The 13,130-nt window shown below is 43.7% G+C and overlaps 1 protein-coding gene across 4 annotated transcripts in view; it reads right to left on the bottom strand.

The window, feature by feature from the left end:
* The window catches only part of wnk1b (WNK lysine deficient protein kinase 1b), a 92,103-nt gene that overhangs the window by 49,452 nt on the left and 29,521 nt on the right, over positions 1–13,130 (bottom strand). The window lies entirely within an intron of this gene.

Genomic DNA, 13,130 nt, shown 5'->3' with positions numbered 1-13,130 from the left:
CGTGATCCTAGTTCGTTCAACCCCACTGTTAACTCACGGGAAGGATGTAGGCAGCCATGTGTCTCTTTGTCTGTAACCAGTCCTTATTCACTATATATGTACTTTGCACCATTTTATGTGAATGTCCGAAGTCTGAGTGTGAATTTTACTGCACGCCTTAAATAATTCCCACAATTAAACAAAAACAACAACAAAAAAAGGGTTGTTCACTACTTTATGCTATTAATCCTACATTGACAAAATTACAGCCATGTAATTTGTAGGGCTGCTACAATTGATTATTTCACTAATTACTACGTGGGTTTAAAAAATGTCAGAAAATAGAGAAAAATCTACCATCTATCAGAGAAAACCAGCAGATATTCAACCAGTGAATCTTTTATATAGGGACACGAAGGGAACGAGGCATTGATTTTGGACACAGCTATGGTGCTTCTTTAGCTATTATATGCTCTCCCCTCAAATCCCACCGCCCTGCATGGTTAGCAAGAACCTGATCCCTCACTGGCTTCCCACCAACCAACTCCCAATGCGTTCCTGAAACATTCGCACATACAAATGTTCAGGTACCAGCTCCGCTTCATCTGTCCTTCATACTGCTGCTGTTTGGATGGGAGTCGCAGTTCATAACATTGGCGCCGAGCTTTGACCGAGTCTTTACTAGAAGCGGTCGCAGCCACCCGGTGAGAGCTTGACCAAGATGAGCTAAAGTTACGGTCGACATTCTTCCTACACACATTCTACACACAAGCTGGAATGCTTTAATGGGCATTCCAGCACCACCACTGATACCTCAATAAACACAGATGCAAAGGGCAGCGTGGGCGGGTCACATCTTGTAAAGAAGTGTGTGTGTGCGTGCGCACGTGTGTAAAAGGTAGCCATGCATTGGACTGTGTCTAGCCTGTGTGTTTGTTTACATGTCAGAAAAGCCCCCACCCCCCAAAAAAAAATCATTATAATTTTATTCTAGGCATTACTTTTTGCCTTTGCTGAAACAATTAGCTCTGTTGTTGCAGAATGTGTGTTTCAGTTCAGTGAGAGTGCATCTGTGTGTGCTTAGTCTGAATGTGTCTCCAGTTTCCTCACCAGCTCTGTGTCTAACCATAGCTGACACATTCAGCACATCGCCATCCCAAAAATAAACAAAATCAGTGCTGCCTGACAACGAGAAAATAAGGCGACAAAGAATCAATACTCGGAGGATTTAAGCCCAAATATGGTTGCAACTTCCTCCGTGACTGTAAATGATAATGTCGCTGGTGTCATCGCAGGATAACCTGCAGTTACAAGTGGGTTGCAGCAGCATATTATAAAAAAAAAAGGGAAAGAGATTAAACAAATATGAACCGAATATGAACGAGATGTTTCAATTAACCTGGAACGAACAGAAATGTGCGCTCTGAGAGGAACTCGTGACACACATCCAGAACATTTCATAACGTCTGTGACCCTTTTAGAGGATGAAATTACAGGCAAGGGAACAGACGAAACACAGTAAGAGCAGCAGCGCTGACGCAAAGGCTGTGTGTGTTTGTTTAAGTGTTGACGACCGAATGACTGAACGGCAGAGGGAGAACACGGCGAGGAGCGTCAAGAATCGCTTTCTTATTAAGTTGCATTTTAAAGAAGAAACAGCATTTTTAAGGCAAGATCAGACGTTGGAGGTTAGACACCTACTCCCAGCACCATTATCAGGACTATCACCATGGCAACCAGTTTTAAAACGAGGTCCAATGAGGGGCACCTTGCCTCCAATTCAACTGTTTGGTTGTTTCATTCAATAAATCCACTATATTGTGACATGTTTCAGACCCACAGGTAAAATGCTGCGAATCTGTTTCTTATTGGTTTATCTGAGTAGTTTATTTGTATGTGAACTAAACAAAAACAAACAATGCGTCAGTGCAGAGCATCTGAGACAAAGCACAAGCTCAGCATCAATCATTCATCGCAGTTAAAGCTACAGCGCCACAAAGGCCCAAAACTCAGGCGTATGCAGGTGCCATTGAGTGTGATAATGACGTCGGGGAGATAACTAAATAATAAGGTAATGCTCCTGCTTTGATAACCCATGCCAGCCAGTCAACAGTTCAGCACAGAGGCTCCTGCCAGGTCACGACGTGCAAGTCTTGTGAAATGTTATAAAAGCGATTTGAAAACCTTCTGAGCTGCTTCAGAGATTAGGACCATCTCTGAGGTGATGATCTCATGTTGTCATATTGTGTAACCAGGGGCCTCATCTATATCATATGACTTACACACACACAGACACACACACACACACACACACACACACACACACACACACACAAAGTCTGAAAGCTTCAGTGTTTCTATGTGCATTAATGAGTGTGGAGTCTGTATGTGTGTGTGTGTGTGTGTGTGTGTGTGTGTGTGTGTGTGTGTGTGTGGAAGCAGCTTATCCCTTCATCCTGCAGCAACCATTTCACTGATGATGGCCCATTAGCACACGGAAACGGCCACGCATGTGCTCACCGACCCTCGCTGCCATCGTCTCGCTCTTTCTCGCATCATGATCACGTGACCCCTTGGTCACGTGACAATAGCTGCAGGTCACCTGACTGACTGGAAGCAAACATTCCACTTCCCAGCAGCACTTAGAAAAGACCCTGACCACCCATATCACTGCTAGACACCTCCCTCAGGACACCGCAAGATTACTTCTCGCTCCCTCTCCACATAGTTTTCTCTCTCTCTCTCACTGAGTGTGTGTGTGTTTGTGTGTGTGTGTGCGTGTGTGAGTGTCTCCATAGATGTAAGCAGAGAAAGCAGACAGCAAGTCTATGGGGTCTTCCTAATACATTATTAATGTTTCCGTCTTCATTCTACTGTAAAAATGGGTTCACAACTCTCACATACAGGCTTTGCGATCTAAAACAAAATGTATATAAAAAACTAGGGCTGCAACTCACAATTATTTTCATTATCGATTAATCTGCCAACTGCTATAAAGTGTTAAAACATTACCCAGAGTGACGTCTTCAAATGGCTCCTTTTGCCTAAACAACAAATCAAAACCAAAACACATTGACATTTATGGAGCTGGAAGCTACAAATGTTAGGCAGTTGTCCTGAAAAATGACTGAAACAGTTCATCAATTATAAAAATTGTTGCCATTTTATTTCCCGTCAATCAACTAAATCGATTAATCCGCTAATTGTTGCAGCTCTATGAAAAACTGCTCTTGGGATGTGGGTATTAAAGGACTTAATTTGATCCATGGTGCATAAGCCTTCCTGTCCAGAGTGGTTGTTTTCTTTCTCTCTATCCCGTCTTTTCTGCTCCGAGCTGCAAAACATCATGAGACTTGAGTTTGTCAGACTCAAAAATACCCTCTCACTCTCCATCCAGGCCTCTTTCTCTCTCTCTCTCTCATACACACAGGCTCACGCAAACACACACCTAAGTAAGACGAGCTCATACACCCAAATCTGCAGCGTCTTATCTGACACACACACACACACTTCTTCTCGAAAAGAGGACTTGCTCTCTAAGCCCAGCTTCACTTTCTTGCTATCTCCTTTTCGTCTGTCTGCGGAACTGAAAGAAGCCACCCGTACGTCCCTACGCAAGTGACAGCTCAAAGTCTGTCTGGCCTATTTCTGCTCTGCAACAGTCGGCCGAGGACACACATGAACACGCAGGCATACATACACCCACGTACAGCTAGGCAGCCAGACGGGGGTGCAGGAACAGAACCGGCACTGTTAAAGCATTATGCAGCCTCCTGCAGAGAAGCTGAAAGCTGATACCCTCTGATCAACTCGTCTGGCCTGGACATCCCACTGCGCTCTAACACTCGGTGATCATCTGCTCTGGGCTGCAGCGCCCCGGCGAGCGAGCAGCACTCACAGCACCAGATGGATGGAGGTTGCAACAGAAGACAACGCGGCGAGTGCCAGAAAATTCAGACAATAAACAATCTGACAGGGTAAACTGGTACTCGACTGTGTTATAACAGATGATAATATTATTAGGGAACTTTAGAGTTTCTGGGTACCAAACTGACAGGATGCTGTCCAAAGTGCCTCATCTCTCCTGGGTGCAGCAGAAGCCCAAATATAGCCTGAATAATTGCATGTGATTGTCTGTTTCTCAGGCTTTTCATTATATAGCAAACTCATCTGACACTTTTACAGTTTTGCCAGGTAAGTAAGTCTTAGAAGAGACAGGTAACAGTATAACTTAATACTGTTACCTGTTAAACCGATCATGATCCCTCCAGCCAGGTGTTTATTTGGGTTGAATATCAGGATTTGAGATCTCAGTATTTCCTTGGGATTCTCATCAAAATCTGTTCCTGTTTCTCAGGAAAAATACCTGCAGGATAACAGAAATTTTAGCATGCATGTGCTTGTGTGCCCGTGTGTTTGGAAGCTGAAGGATATCATGTTTACTGCGCCAGAGATGCCTTTTCCAAACCTCATTTCCCCTGTCACACAGTCCGACCTGAAACTGACGTCATTACAGTAAAATAACTGGATCAACTTTTCACCTGCAGCGATTTCTCCCACTCACTTTTCATGCGAAAATAGCATCTTATTATTCGGCGGTGTGGCCAAATGTTTTTCAGATTAAATTAACACATTGGGCTTTAAACGTAAATTATGCAAATTGCAAACAGCAGCAATAGGGCTGACTGCAGAGCAGCATGCAACAGATTGCCAGAAGCACTGAGCGCAGGAGATTGAACAATACTCCAGATCCTAAAACCACTGAAATAACACACCAAAATACCAGCATGCAATGGATTCTCCTTCTCTGCCTCTGCAACAGTAATAATCTAATGTCAGCTCTGTCAAGATGGTCAGACTCTCACATATAACAAAATCGGATGGATATACACAGATCAAATGGCTTTTTTACTACTAAATTTATTTATGGTGAGAAATCCAAGCAATCCACAGACATCTGGGTTAAAATCAGAAAAGCCTTCAAGCCAAGTTTTTGCACAGATAATTATGACAACGCAATTCCAAAATGAATGATGCACAGTTGGACACGGCGAGTATCCACAACTGATTATCATCAACTCATCGTCATTAACTTGACAGATACTGGTGGGTCTGCTATATCCATCGTTCTCCTGACTGCTCCATGTATACACGTGCAGCAAACTCAAAATCAGAACGTGCAGAGCAAAGTAAATCACTTCTTAGAGCCTGCTCATGAAAGGCTTTTACTGCCGAGAGCATTTAGACGTGATTTGGTTGAAAACCAAATGATGACAAAAGACGCAGACTCTGTCCAAGGTCTGCAGCTGCACAATAAAATACAGTTTGTACATGAAAAACACAATTAGGAGTGTGCGAGATAATAAGCTTTTAGACATGCTCCACTGCAAAAAGTGCTGGGAAATATGTCATTTTTCCCCCAATACCAAGCATGACCAAATACTTTTGCCCTAAAATGATTTTTCAAACACAACTTTTCAGCCCAGTTTCTCCAAGACTTGTTGTTGACCCACTTCGACGTCCCTCTATCAACCTTTGAGTGCTGACCCAAATATGGAAGAATGCTGGTCTGTAACTCGAGAGAAAAATCAGGACCTGCAAATCTTTATTACATTAAGCCGCCCGGTTGAGTGAATGAGCTAATTTGTTTCTGTATACAGGAAAGGGCAACAGCGCAGTGGTGGAGGATAGGGGCTCGCGATGGGGTGGTGAAGGTGTGTCTGTGTGTGCAGAAGTGCATGCAAAAGGGCCTGGTGTGTTCCATTAGTATGTAGCCAAAGTGCCTCTCAGACCCCCCACACTCTGGAAACACTCTCCTGCAAAGAACCACAAACCCCCTGCCACGCACACACACACACACACACCTCATAAACACGCACACAAGAAGACACACACATTTACGTGTTCCTCGTGCACACGCACACCAAAACCTCTCCAAGACCTTTGCCACAGCTTGTTATGGTTATGCTAGAGAGAGAGACAGACAGAGCATCTGTTACGAATAAGAGTGATTGAAAAGAGGATGAAAAAGTTCCCGTAAATGTCGGAAGGGGAAAGAAAGTGACTGATCTCGTCATTTTAACAGACGAGATCCAAGATCTGGGTTCACTTGTTGACACCCGCCTGCCATATTCCCCTTGTGTTTGCTTTGTCTTTTTCTTTCTCCTTCCGGCCGCCTCACCCGCTCTTTGTTTCTCCGTCACCGGGCCGCTCCCACCTTCTTTCCCCCTGTTTAGGCGGCTTTTGGTCTCCCATCAATCACCATGCTACATATTGCGGTAACCAGGGCCATGTGTCGGTGTCCGTCTGTGTGTATCGTAATCTGACCTAGTTGTGGCTAAAAATCAGTTGCTTCTCCAGAAAAAGTGGTGAGATACATAAATTATGGTTTGTCCTTATTTATATTATTAATTTGTTACTTCTGATAATAAAATAAAATCTATGTAATCAGGTATCATTCTTCTCTAAAACCTATATTGATTTGTTTTTTTTCTTTCTTTCTTTGATTTGTAACAGGCACTACAAACAAACCCATTCATCAGGATGGGTTCAATAACAACCCCAGTGTGTGTGTGTGTGTGTGTGTGTGTACTCGTGTGTTAACAATAGGTGCCATCTCAGCCTGCCACTCACTGTGCACCCTATTGTCTCATCTCTCTGTGCCTGGCCATGCAACACACACACACACACACACACACACACACACACACACACACACACACACACACACACACACACACACACACACACACACACACACGTGCCAGTCTTCACCCTCTGCTCTTGCTGGACACGCCTCATCTCCCCTCCTCTTCCCTCTGTCTCCTTGCTGCTCCTCTCCCTCTTTTCACTCCTCTCCTGTCTTCATCTCCTCCTCTCCTCCCTCTTTTATTCTCTCTCTACTTTTTTTCATTCATGGGAATCCCCCAGAAAACAAGCAGGATGCGCTTCAAAAAAAAAAAAAGGCCCCTCTCGCCCACATCACGCCCCACAGTTCAGCCACTTGATCCAATCGTCTTGATCCACGTGTAATGAGAGGAAATCTGAGGATAATGAGTGGAACTTCTGGTGTAAAGTTCTTCCGATCTAAAGTGTTAATCCTCAACAGAGCAGCACGCCATGCACAAAGAATCACATTATACCGGGAATTATCCCAAATTTGGAGATTAATGAGTAACAATGATGACAAGCCAGGCTCCCAAAGTTCACAGAGACAGCTGGAGGACAAAGCAGGCTTCAAATAATGACACTTTACATTTAAATCAACTTAAAACTGTAAGATTCTGTGGTTAAAACCCTCATCGTCTCTTATTCTGAGGCTTATAATATAACACCAATCTCATGCCCGGATCCTGAATCAGCTGAGCCAACGTGCTCAAATATCCAGGACTCTAATAAAGCTGTTCATTGATTGTGGTTTTGATTGAAATGATCAACCAACAATGAGACCATTTGTCGCTTAAATAGGAACGAAAACAAGGATTCAAAGTTTTACGGTCAAAAGGTTACCGAGCACAAAGCTTTTTTTTTATTATGTGTGTCAGCTTCATTATTACTTTAGTGTTACAGGAAGATTATCAGGAAGGTTTGAAGGAGTCTGGATCAAAGTTCAGGGGATTCAATCTGATGAAGGGTTTCAAATTATTCATCATTAAACGCGAATTGGGGACACTTAGCTCAAAGGTGAAGATAAGAAATGATGGTTGAAGGCGATGTTTTTGTACATGTGAGAGAACGGGGATATGAAAGCGAAGGGTATTGCTAAAAACTCCTGATGGAAAAATATTAAGCTAGAGTCATTTTCTGATACATTTATTTAAAACATATAAGACACCCGCTAACGTCTGCGGGGTCTAGTAAAACTGCTTCGTGTACATTTTCCATGTGTCTCACTTGATTGATTAGGCAGTAAAATGCCCTCTGAACTATAACGAAGATTAATTTGAAACCCGAGACATGGGGAGGTAATGACTGTCGTATATCAGCTACCCCGTCTGCCTTGAAGGGACCCAAAAGTCTTTCAACTTTTAAGGATTTGACCCTCTATGCGGAAGAGGCCACGCAGCGCTTATGCAGCCTGTGTTCACGTCGAGTGGGATTAAAGCAGTTGTGCTTCTATGTGCAAGAATACATGTGAACTTCAGGCTATTTAAGTGCATATATGTTTTTTTTCTATGTGGGCTTGGTGTATTTGCATGCAAAAGGTGGCCGTCTTAATATAGCATCCAACCATCTGTCTCTTTCGACACATCATAAACAAACAGATCGCAGACCTTTTTCACTACCTCTACATCTGAGTGAGTTACTGTGCTGAAAAAAAAAGAGCACTGCTGAGGAAGCCTGTGTGGCTCTGACCCAGGAAGAAACACCCATGCTGGAGGATCGTGGATAAAGTCCCACCTAACGCTTACCAAAATACAGCCAGATGCTACCGAGTGCGTTAGCGAGAAACACTATACATCCACATGCGCACGTCTTCCTGGAATCCATAGGGTGTAAATGACATCTCACAGCGAGGTCCTGACACTGTTACAGTAACTGATGATCTAACAGGGGGACAGGCCGAGAGAGAGCGAGGGCTGTCCCAGATAAAACTATTACATAATCTGCAAAGACTATCCTTTTACACTCCATTAAATCCAGGCCTCCACTCTTAACGCCTCGGCTGAACTTTAGCACTTCTCAGGTTTCACTTGAAAGGGCATCAACAGCAATCATGTAGCGGCACTCTGTGTTTCTAGTTTATTCCTAAAAACAATATGGATGTTCAACCGAAGTGATCAGCTAGTTTCAGCGATTAGTATCGGTACTTGCGTGTGTGTGTGTGTGTGTTAATGATAATGTTTAAGTCACCTTTGGTATTTACTACTCTTTATTTAGAAAGTGAGAAGGTACAGTTGTAACTGATGAACACATGAAAGAGTGCGGACGGCTTCAGAGAGCTGCAGAGTTAACTATTGCACCAGCTTTGCTTTGATTAGAAAATAATCTGTGAATACACTCCATGCGGTGCACATGCATGCTTCATACGAGGAGTATTAACAGCTAATTGATCCCAAAGTCTCAGAGCTACATCAGCATTGGCCTGAAAAACTGGTGCAGCATGTAAGACTGACGACAGCAACATGTTAAAGTCACAAGGACGAAGCTGTGCGGAGAAATGATTGTTTTAATAAAAGATTTTTTTTTGATTGGAGCAATGTTTTGATGAGCAGGAGGGTCGGGAATCTGCACAGGGTGCTTTATTTTGGAAATGTACTAGATTCACTACATCGCTCCGGTGTCTGACTCACCATTTGGGGAGGTTTTTTGGGAATATATAACGCACTTAACGTTTATGCTCTGTCAGCCTAACAACCACCTGAGTGAGAGTAACTGTCTGTTTACATGTATACAGCGCCGCTTTGGCACAAACACGCTCTGACTCTAAGAATATTACACGCACCATGTCAGTGATGTGTGTGAGCGTTTGTGTGCTCGTGCCGTGGTCTCGTCTCTAATTCCTCCACAAACCCCCGAGGTTGTCAACAGATTAACAAAAACCCTGAAGGGATATAAACACACACACACACACGAAACACACACTGTACAAACCCACGTGAACTCCACAAGTCCCGTCTATACAATAAACACAAAAGGGGGATTAGCTCATGTCAAGAGATGAGAGGGAACGAGACAGAGAGAGAGCTAGAAGTGAGTGGAAAATGAGGTGAATTTGAACGTGGGAGTAAAATAAAAAGATTACGGGACAAACAAGTTAAAATATCAAACTTGGATGTCAACAGTCCTTTTCCCAGCTCCATATCTGTACGCCTCCTTCGGTGATCCCGCCGATGTCTCTCTGCCCTTTTCCTCCCCTCGCAGTGACCTATATTTCCTCTGCAGCTGGTTAGTTGAGACGAGGGAGAGGAACTGATTTAGGCCCCGGCTCTGACGGGGTAACCGGAGAAGTTAAACAGATACGAGCTACCGATAGAGCCGCGCGCTAGAAACCGAAGTAAGCTGCGACAGACAACCGGACGGGCTCCAGAAACCAGTCGCATGCTGGTATGTGTGTTTCTGTCTGATGAGGGACTGTGGTTTTGTTACATGCAGGTTTTGGGGTTAATTTGTTCCAGATGAGCATCCATTACTGCCAAAGCACACACTGTTACAAGACTTTAGCCTAGTTTCTCACAGACTTTTGGTCCAACTCGCTATCTCGGACACTCATTTAAATTTAAGCATGTTGAAAACATATGTGAACATGTGTGCATGGAAACGCATGACAAAAGGAGTTTGATACAGATGCCGACACATGACCGACAAAACGGGGGCGGTAAGCACAGAGGACGGGTGAGAAGTGAGGACTTAGGTGAGGTTACAGGAAGAGGAAATGGGCATATTTGTCCTGTGAAGTTCTTCCTGTTAGGATGACACACACAATGCAGAAATGTTCCATCCAGTGCCTAATCTCTCTCACCATAAACATGCCTACGAAGCAAGCAACAACCCGCATAATCGAGCAGTGACATTTAACAGAAAAGTTCAAGGAAACCAGACAGGCCAAAAAGTATGGTTTTGATAACAATAGCCGTTTCCTTGACAGCTAAAGTCCAGCCAACTGTGCAAACTGCAGCAGATTTAGATGGAGACAAAAGGAGAGGAGAAAAGACAAGGGAGGCAGAAAAGGAGGTTGGATTATATGACAGAATGATGCAATAACTGTGAGAACATCGTGCACATACACACACACACATGGTGTAGGGTTACTGCAGAGGTGCCTGTCTGTCTCAGTAAGGCCTCGCTGGGAGACAGAGATGTCAATGTCACAAGGACTGAGTCAGTCTAACACTTACATCAACCAGGAACACACACTCTTTGTCAATGAAAAACACTGCTTCACCAGCACGCTGGACAGGGTAGGGGTGGTGGTGTTTCTGGATGAAAACCCAGTTCTCCCAGCACAGATGACGTTTTGCTGATGGGGAACGGAGGAGAGGGTAGAGGATGGAGCAGCAGAAGGAGAGATGTGTAGTTTAAGGGCAGCAGAAAGAGAGGATGAAAGTGAGAGAAATGGTTATGTGGGGAAATTAATAAAAATAGGAGGGGACTGGGGAGAGGAGGACAGATGGGAGCAGAGCAGAAGAGGAGAGGAAGATGAGAGGGAAGCAGCAGAGTGACAGATGTTAAAGGCTCATCAGTAGAAGGAGAAAGAGCAGAAGTAGGGAGGAGGTAGGAGATATTGAGGAGGAGAGGGCTGGGAGGGGGGAAGGCAGCTAAGATAATGAGCTGTCAATTGAGACAAAAGCAGAATTGTATAACTTCATAATGAGTCTCATTCTCAGGAAACGTAAGTATAACGATGACAACGAGGGCTCGCTAATGAGACTACTACAGCAATTCACACAATGTAGCGAGCGTTTTCCCGAGCAAACCATTATACCAAGATAACCACGAGGCCTGATTAAAACTTTTAACAAAGACGCTTTCATAAAGGAGGAAGTTAAAAGGTTTGTTCAGAAGCTGACGGTTGTTCCTACGTCTGCTCAGACTAAGCCTGGCGAAGATTGTTTTAAAATAATAAGGCAGGAAATTAACTTCTCTTTTTCTCGGTTGAAAAGGTTATTATGCAGCTGCTTTCACCGCGCTAACTGCCCACATAATCTATTTTCTGTTTAAAATAGTCGAAGGAAGTTTGATCATTTACTGAGCGCATCAGAAAACACGGGATGTGCGAGTATCACAAACCATTCTGCCACACTCGCACTTCATATCAGGACCCGAGGCTTTAAAAGTCACCTTAACACACACGTTTCTATCTCCCGCCAGATTTCAACCTGTGACCCATTTTGGATCCCGTCCCAAAGCTTAAGAAACAAGTGAGCTTGCTATTTCAGCTGCCCCTGCTTCAGTGTAATGGCTGGCAGACTCTCTTATGGGGAGAGAAGCTGGATAATTACAAGAATGTACAGCTCTGTCGCCTCTGAAAGGAAACCCAATAATTAATCACACAGTACATCTGGCTATGATTAGCTTTACAAAGACCTGCACAATAGCTGAGCTCTGACACTGCGCACCCGCCGACGCTCACAAGCTCGCAAAAAGAAATCCATACAGTGGGCACACTCAAAAAAGGCACAGACGACCCATAACAAAAACTTTCATTGTGCCTATAACCTATTTTACACCTGAATAAGTACCCGTGTGTATGTGAGGGCAGTTATAAAAGATGTTCAACTTTCATCCTTGGGAACAATGACGACAATGAGCGATGACAACATGATTTCTTAGCCTGCGTTAACACAAGAGCTGCTTAAAATATCATACGATAAGGTATACAATGACATAAGGGTCAGGCCAAAGAAGAAAGAGACACTGAATAAGGCTCTTTCTTTCCATGTGTCGGATTACTCAAAGTACAGCAGTGGCTGCCTGAAGGTAGAGCGGGCGGGACGATGAATGTTGCTGGTTTGAATTTCCAGTAGATGAGGTGAGTAAGCGACGGGCAACGAAACCTCAGCAACGTTTGAGCAGCAGCTGCAGTGGCCGACTGTGGACTGCAGGTATATTGAACAGCAAGCAGCATGCATGGGCGTAACATTTCCTGACCCTTTTTTATGCAATATTCAGTCTATAAAATGTCAGAAAATAGTATAAAAAATGTCCATCACAATTCTGCAGCGCCCAGTGTGGCATCTTCAAATTGCAAATAGCTTAAAAGCCAAAGACGTTGAATTTTCTACAACGTAAGAAAAAGAAGAACTTCTCACATTGTACAAGCTGAAACCATCAAATGTTGCATTTTTAACTGACAAATTAATTCTCTATTAATTGACTAATCATTCAGCTTTAGATCCAAGTGTTATGTATGTTACTTATTTGCAGATTAAGTTATGATAAGATAAAGAAAATCTATACCTGATGTCTACTTGTTACACAGATGTGTAAAACATTACTGTGAGAACAGGTGCAAATAAAGAAAAATCTGGAAAACTCCAGTGAGAAGGAGATGAGGGCACGGACAGAGAAAGAGTGGGTAATGTCAACAGAAATGCCTCTACTAGGCTTTTTGGCTGAGTTAAAAACACACAAAAGCACGTGTGCGGATACACAAACACACGCCACATCACGCTGCTGGAGGTTTACGAGGGGTCAGAAAAACAGGGAGG

Source organism: Chelmon rostratus, chromosome 22 (genome assembly GCF_017976325.1).
Source record: "Chelmon rostratus isolate fCheRos1 chromosome 22, fCheRos1.pri, whole genome shotgun sequence".
In the NCBI taxonomy this organism is placed as follows: domain Eukaryota; kingdom Metazoa; phylum Chordata; class Actinopteri; order Chaetodontiformes; family Chaetodontidae; genus Chelmon; species Chelmon rostratus.
The sequence above is the reverse complement of the archived record's forward strand: the minus strand, read 5'-3'. Positions and strand labels throughout refer to the sequence as shown.